Source organism: Limulus polyphemus, unplaced genomic scaffold (genome assembly GCF_000517525.1).
Source record: "Limulus polyphemus unplaced genomic scaffold, Limulus_polyphemus-2.1.2 Scaffold467, whole genome shotgun sequence".
NCBI classification, from domain to species: domain Eukaryota; kingdom Metazoa; phylum Arthropoda; class Merostomata; order Xiphosura; family Limulidae; genus Limulus; species Limulus polyphemus.
This window is the reverse complement of record NW_013666077.1, coordinates 287381-293916: the sequence shown is the minus strand read 5'-3', so window position 1 is coordinate 293916 and position 6536 is coordinate 287381.

Below are 6536 nucleotides of genomic sequence, written 5' to 3'. Positions count from 1 at the left end.
GATGATCTACTACAACATAGAAGTAACATGAATGAGACAGGAGGGATGATCTACTACAACATAGAAGTAACATGAATGAGACAGGAGGGATGATCTACTATAACATTTGGAAGAAACATGAATGAAACATGAGGGATGATCTACTACAACATTTGGAAGTAACATGAATGAAACATGAGGGATGATCTACTATAACATTTGGAAGTAACATGAATGAAACATGAGGGATGATCTACTACAACATTTGGAAGTAACATGAATGAAACATTAGATATGATCTACTACAACATTTGGAAGTAACATGAATGAAACATGAGGGATGATCTACTATAACATTTGGAAGTAACATGAATGAAACAGGAGGGATGATCTACTACAACATATAGAAGTAACATGAATGAAACATAAGGGATGATCTACTACAACATTTGGAAGTAACATGAATGAGACGGGAGGAATGATCTACTATAACATTTGGAAGTAACATGAACGAAACATCAGATATGATCTACTACAACATATAGAAGTAACATGAATGAGATAGGAGGGATGATCTACTATAACATTTGGAAGTAACATGAATGAAACATGAGAGATGATCTACTACAACATTTGGAAGTAACATGAACGAAACATCAGATCATGTTTCATTCATGTTACTTCCAAATGTTATAGTAGATCATTAGTTAGTAAATATATGTGTGAAGTGTGGGCATCAAACCTGGTAAGAAGATGATTGTGAAAAGAAGGATCAAACCTGTATTATTAGAAAGTACATCCATATGTAGGAATCAAACATATATCACTAGTAAATCCTGTCTCATTCATGTTACTTCCATATGTTGTAGTAGATCATCCCCTAGAGCAGATCTCAACTCGCGATTTGCGGTTCACTTCAGACAATTCATGAGGCACCCATTTTCCAAGTTTAGGAACCTTTCCAAGTTGTTGAAGATGACGATGAATAGTTGTATGGTTTGAACCAAGCTTCACTGCCAATTCTTCAACTGATACTACAGGATTTTATTCAAGTGATGCCACAAGGAGCATATCATCAAACTCAACTGGACGTCCTGTTCGGTCTTCATCTTCAAGGCTGAAATTTCCACTTCTGAATTTTGTAAACCATCTTCTGCAAGTTTTTCATTCAGGCATTCTTCTCCATAAGCTGAGTGAATATTTCGAGTCACTTCGGCTTCAGAGTTCCCTTTTTTAAACTCGTAAAGCATTATATGCTTCAAATGCTCCTTAGGTACTTCCATGTTCAAAGGGCTTTAATCAGTGAAATTTGAAATACTTTATTCTTTAAAATAAAATTTAATAAGTTTAAATATGCCCAAATACATATGTATGATATATAAATATTTTTTATTTCCATTAAACATTCTAAATTACTAGTAAACTTCAAAGAATTAAAATCCGGACAGAACTTATGGGATGACCTGATACATGAACCAAGAGGATTGATTAGGCTTAGCATTTTCAAATTGAATGTCTAGCTTAGTATAAAAACCAAGTGTTTAGTTGGGGCTAGCACTTCAAACTGAATATTTAGCTTAGTACATGAATAGGGTTACCAGATGTCCCACTAAAAATTGGTGAATCCTAGTTTTTAACCTTATTTTTGTCCTAATCAGAAACAGTAAAACCATTGAATAGCCTCAGTTTCTCTGTAGCTCACTGTGAGTTTTAAATTTTACTTAAAGAATAAACTGACAAAGATAGATTATACAATATAGTGTTCCCTCCCTCTGTGCTGAAGTAGCAACATTTTTCTTTTAAGTAGGTTCAAGATATCTTTGTTCAGGATTTTTATTTCATTTATTAATTCTTTTAACTAGATAAGCTGTTAACAAATTTTGTTTGTCTGTGATTTTAAAACATAATGCAATCAATGCCAGATCATTTATCAAAAGATATAAATTGTGTTATTGTAATTTAAACTGTTTAAAAGCTGTTACAATATCACTCCATACTGAAAAAAAAGTGTCAGTTTTTTGCACTGGAAATCTTGTAACTCTATATATGAACCAGGAGGTATGGTTAGGCTTAGTGTTTCAAACTGAATAACAAACTTAGTAAATGCACCCAGAGGTCAGATTAGAATTAATATTTTAAATAGACACCTAGCTCAGCATATGCATAAAAGACTGATTAGGTGTAGCCTTTGAAACTGAATGTCCTGTTAAGTATTTACACTAGGGAGTATAGATAAGATTAGTGTTGCAAATCTAATACCTAGCTCAATACTTGTAGCAGGGTGTTTTCTTAGGCTTAGTGGTTCATGCTAAATGTCTTAATCAGTTTATGCACAGGCTAATGTGACTTTTAAGCTATTATTAGGACTATGGATTTTTTTTCTTCCCTGGCTTTTGGCATTTAAAACCTTAATGTTAAATGTTACTGCATAAATAGTAGAGGACATGGATATAATTAGTGTTTTGTATGAATATCTAGTTCAGTACATGTACCAGAAGACATAAATATATTTAGTGTTTCATCTGAATATCTAGTCCAGTACATGCAATGGAAAGTTTAATTAGACTTATTTTTAGCCATGGTATAGCAGCTCATAGAACGACACCGAGTTTTTTTTCAAGTACAAACTCTTAACTCATAGCTCTGTCATCTTTTGACCAATATAATTTAAGTTTTGGACTCAGGAGGTCAAACCCTTTAGATTGATGTATTTGACCACACCCAAGGTCTCATAGATTAATTTACTCTAATCCTGCCCTATGAGTAATACAATTTAATCTGGTATACACACGCCCCATGCTTGGTATTGCTGGTGCACAAAAATATAGCTAATAAAAAGGAAAACAGATTTTATAGAGTAATTAACTCTAATCCTGCCTAAAAGACTTTCAAGTGCCTTGGCTATTGAGGATTTCCTCTTGTTGATATCAATATTTTATTGTAAAAAATGCACTGTATATTTGCTTGAGGTAAAATAGTGGCATAAATTAAATACTTAGTATAAATAAATTTTATAAAACAACTATACAAGAAGAAAAATAAGAAAAGACAATTCAGAAATGCTACTGACCTCTCCACAGAACAAGTAGCTAATATCTTGTGTCACTGTCCAAGTTTTTCTCCATGTACCATGCATTTAAACAATATTCCCACCCCTACATTTAATAAGATGTACTGCATGAGTCTATGATGCAGCCAACATTAGATTATAGCCCTCCACAAATAAGAGGGTGACACATATGCAGTTCTTTCTTTGAGCTCATTCTTTTCCTCAGCACTACATTCTTCGGTGTATTTTTTGTTAAGAATTTTTGTGCTCTTATTTTCTGCTTTTTGTTAACACTAGAAGTGTTTTATTTCTTGCCTTTTGATTTTGATTTTGGTAAAGAAAGATGTAGATTTTGACATTAATTTCAGTTTCTCAGTTTGGGAATTATGTAGATGATAGACAATTCATGTTTCGTCCATGAACCTCTCCAGTGTTCTCCCCTACACAAATTCCTCCCTCCCTTATGTCTTGTTTGGCTCATCTAGAATGAGCTTGTGCTCTACACAAACTGCTCAAGGTTAGTAATGTGCATGAAAGATGTGTTGCCTTCCTATTGGTGGAGGGCTAGAGTCTAATGCTGATTGCATCATAGATTGGCACAGTACCCTTTGTTATATATGTAGGTAGGGGTGGGAGTTTCGTTCAAAGACTTGGTGCTTGCAAAAAAACCATTTTTGGCAGTGGCACATTAAATTACCTATCTGTTCTATGGAGGGGTAAGTACCTTTATGAAATACATTTTCATGTGAAGAGAATGTTGACATTACAACTATATTGTACCTCTGTAATAATTCTTTTTCTTATATTTAATCTTCCTGTATAGCTAGGTTATATGTATTTTTTTTTCACTTTGCTATGGGGCTCATTTTTGTATAAACTTAGTAAATTATATTTATTAAGTTGAGGAGACAAATCAACATCTTTTGTTTTACAGCATCCAGACATGTATGAAAGAGCTGTATTAAGAAAACCAGCTGGTAAGTCATTCAGAGCTACTGTTGACCTATGGAGTATAGGAGTTACTCTCTACCACGTAGCTACTGGCTCGTTACCTTTCAGGCCATACGGAGGGCGAAAGAACAAGGAAACAATGTAAAAGTTATTATATAAAAACAGGAGTACCTGTTTATGTATACTAATTATAATAATAATAACTGACTTCATATATAATTGTAACAACACAAATAACAGTAATACTTTGAACTGGGACCATAATTCAAGTTACCTTTCTTTTTGAAGTGTAATATAATTCAGTTTATCCTGTTGCACTGAAGCTGCTTTGTATGTATGTTAACACTTCATAATTAAGTAGGTAGCATTCAAGGTTATTCTTGATTTCTAATATAAAAGCTGTAAAATTTAAATCTTACATCACTGTCAGGTTTTTTAAACTCTTCATTCTCGTGACCTTATCTCGCCCTTTTTGGATAGATTTGTGACTGGTCATGAAAAATGGGTTTTTTATAAAAATGTTAAACGTCGTAGGCAGTGGCTTAGTAATGGGGAAAAGGCCCAACCACAACCGAAAATGGAACTTCGTGCGAAGAAGGTTCTTCTCTCTCTATCTGGTGGGATTGCAAAGAAATTATTCACTTTGAGTCTATTGTCAGCAATTAGAGCGTTTGAACGCGGCTTTAAAGAAAAAAGACCTGTTTTAGTGAATCGAAGAGGAGTGGTGTTTCATCAGGACAATGCACGACCCCACACTGCAAAAATCACGTCCCAGAAGATTGAAGAACTTGGTTGGGAGAAAATTCCTCATCCGCCTTATTCCCCCGACTTTGCTCCTTCAGACTACCATTTGTTCCGTAGTTTACAGAATCATTTGGATGGATTAATTCACACAAGCCATGAGGAGGTCGAAACTGACATTTCAGAGTTCTTCTCTTCGAAACCGAAAGAGTTTTTTTAGTAGTGGGATTAAAAAGCTTGTAAGTAGATGGAAAGAAGCCATAGATAATCATGGAAACTACAATGATGATTAAATTTCAATAAAATGTAAGATTTGATCACTCGTTTTCTTTATTTAAAATCCGGACAGAACTTATGGGATGACCTGATATATATGAAATAGAGGGCGTCTGGAGAACACTCGAGGCTTCACGAACGGACAAGATCTTTCTAGAATTTCATGACGTGTTACTAGCGTCACGTGACTTCCGCTGTCGTAACAGTATAACCAATTACAAAATATTTTAAAATCCAAGTTTTGCAAAATATTAGCAATCAATGATTGATCATTAGGATCTGATCAGTATTTCGTAATTAAATATCTCAATCTCCAACACAACCATAAACATTCATAAAAGTTACATTTTAAATAACTAACATCAAATGGCAGTAATAATGAATTATCACAAATGAACCAGAAGAAATAGAAAACAATAACAACAACAACAAGAAAAAAAACAATTCGTTATATTACACTAAATAACAATGTAAGACACATCTAAAAATCACGATAGAAGTTCAAGTGAGTTATAGTACCAACTGATTACGGAAGGAGTTTAGGTGAGTTTGAACAACAATTGATTATGGATCCCGAATTTTCAATCCAAATCTTATCCACAACAGTGACTAACCTTAGATCACAAACATTGTATTTCCTTACTAGACCACAATGCCCTCGGTGGGACAGCGGTAAGTTTAGAGACTTACAACGCTAAAATCCGTGACTCTTTTTTCCACGGTGGACAGCAAATAACTCAATGCGACTTTGCTCTAAAACAAACAAACTAGACCATAAAATTACATATTATGTTACTAAGAATTTAGCATTTCTTTTATATAATTATATATATTTACTTAATATTGTACATCATCGCTAGGGGAACCTCTGATAGTGTTTTAAAATTAATATGTAAATATGGCTGTTAATATATAGTATTTAGTAAGAGATAAGTGAGCTAGCGTTTTAGGCAAATAAAAAAAATAGCTGATATAAAGGATACAAGTAAAAATACATAAAAAATGAAAACAAAAATAGAAATCGCTACTTCACAAGTTCACAGTATTTTTACTCATAAACTATTTTAGTGAAGTATTAATGTCTGCCACCCCTCAATCATATAAAAGAAAGAAAACTGCTCTGTTTTCAATATCAAAGTAGAACCGGCAAACATCCGGTAAACCCTAGGATATTACAAGGTAATGGTAGCAATACACAGGAAGTAGTGTATAGAAGATAAAAACAAATGTTTTGAAAGTTTCATAACCAATATTTAAAATATTTAAAACTTTCGCACAATAACATTAAACGTTTTTTCTTAGTTTGTATTTCTTACATTCAAAATTTAATTTCACACTATGTATTATGATAATTTAAAGTGAGTCACTCGTATTTTAAATACGGGCATTTCTATTGGATAGATTCTCGGGTTAAGAGTCAGCTGACTTAATTTGTTCCATATATGGATATCCACTGCTCAACATTTTCTGATTGGTTATTGATAACTGGTTAACTAGTTTTTACCGACGCAACTAGGGGAATTTTCTAAGTTTGGCCAAT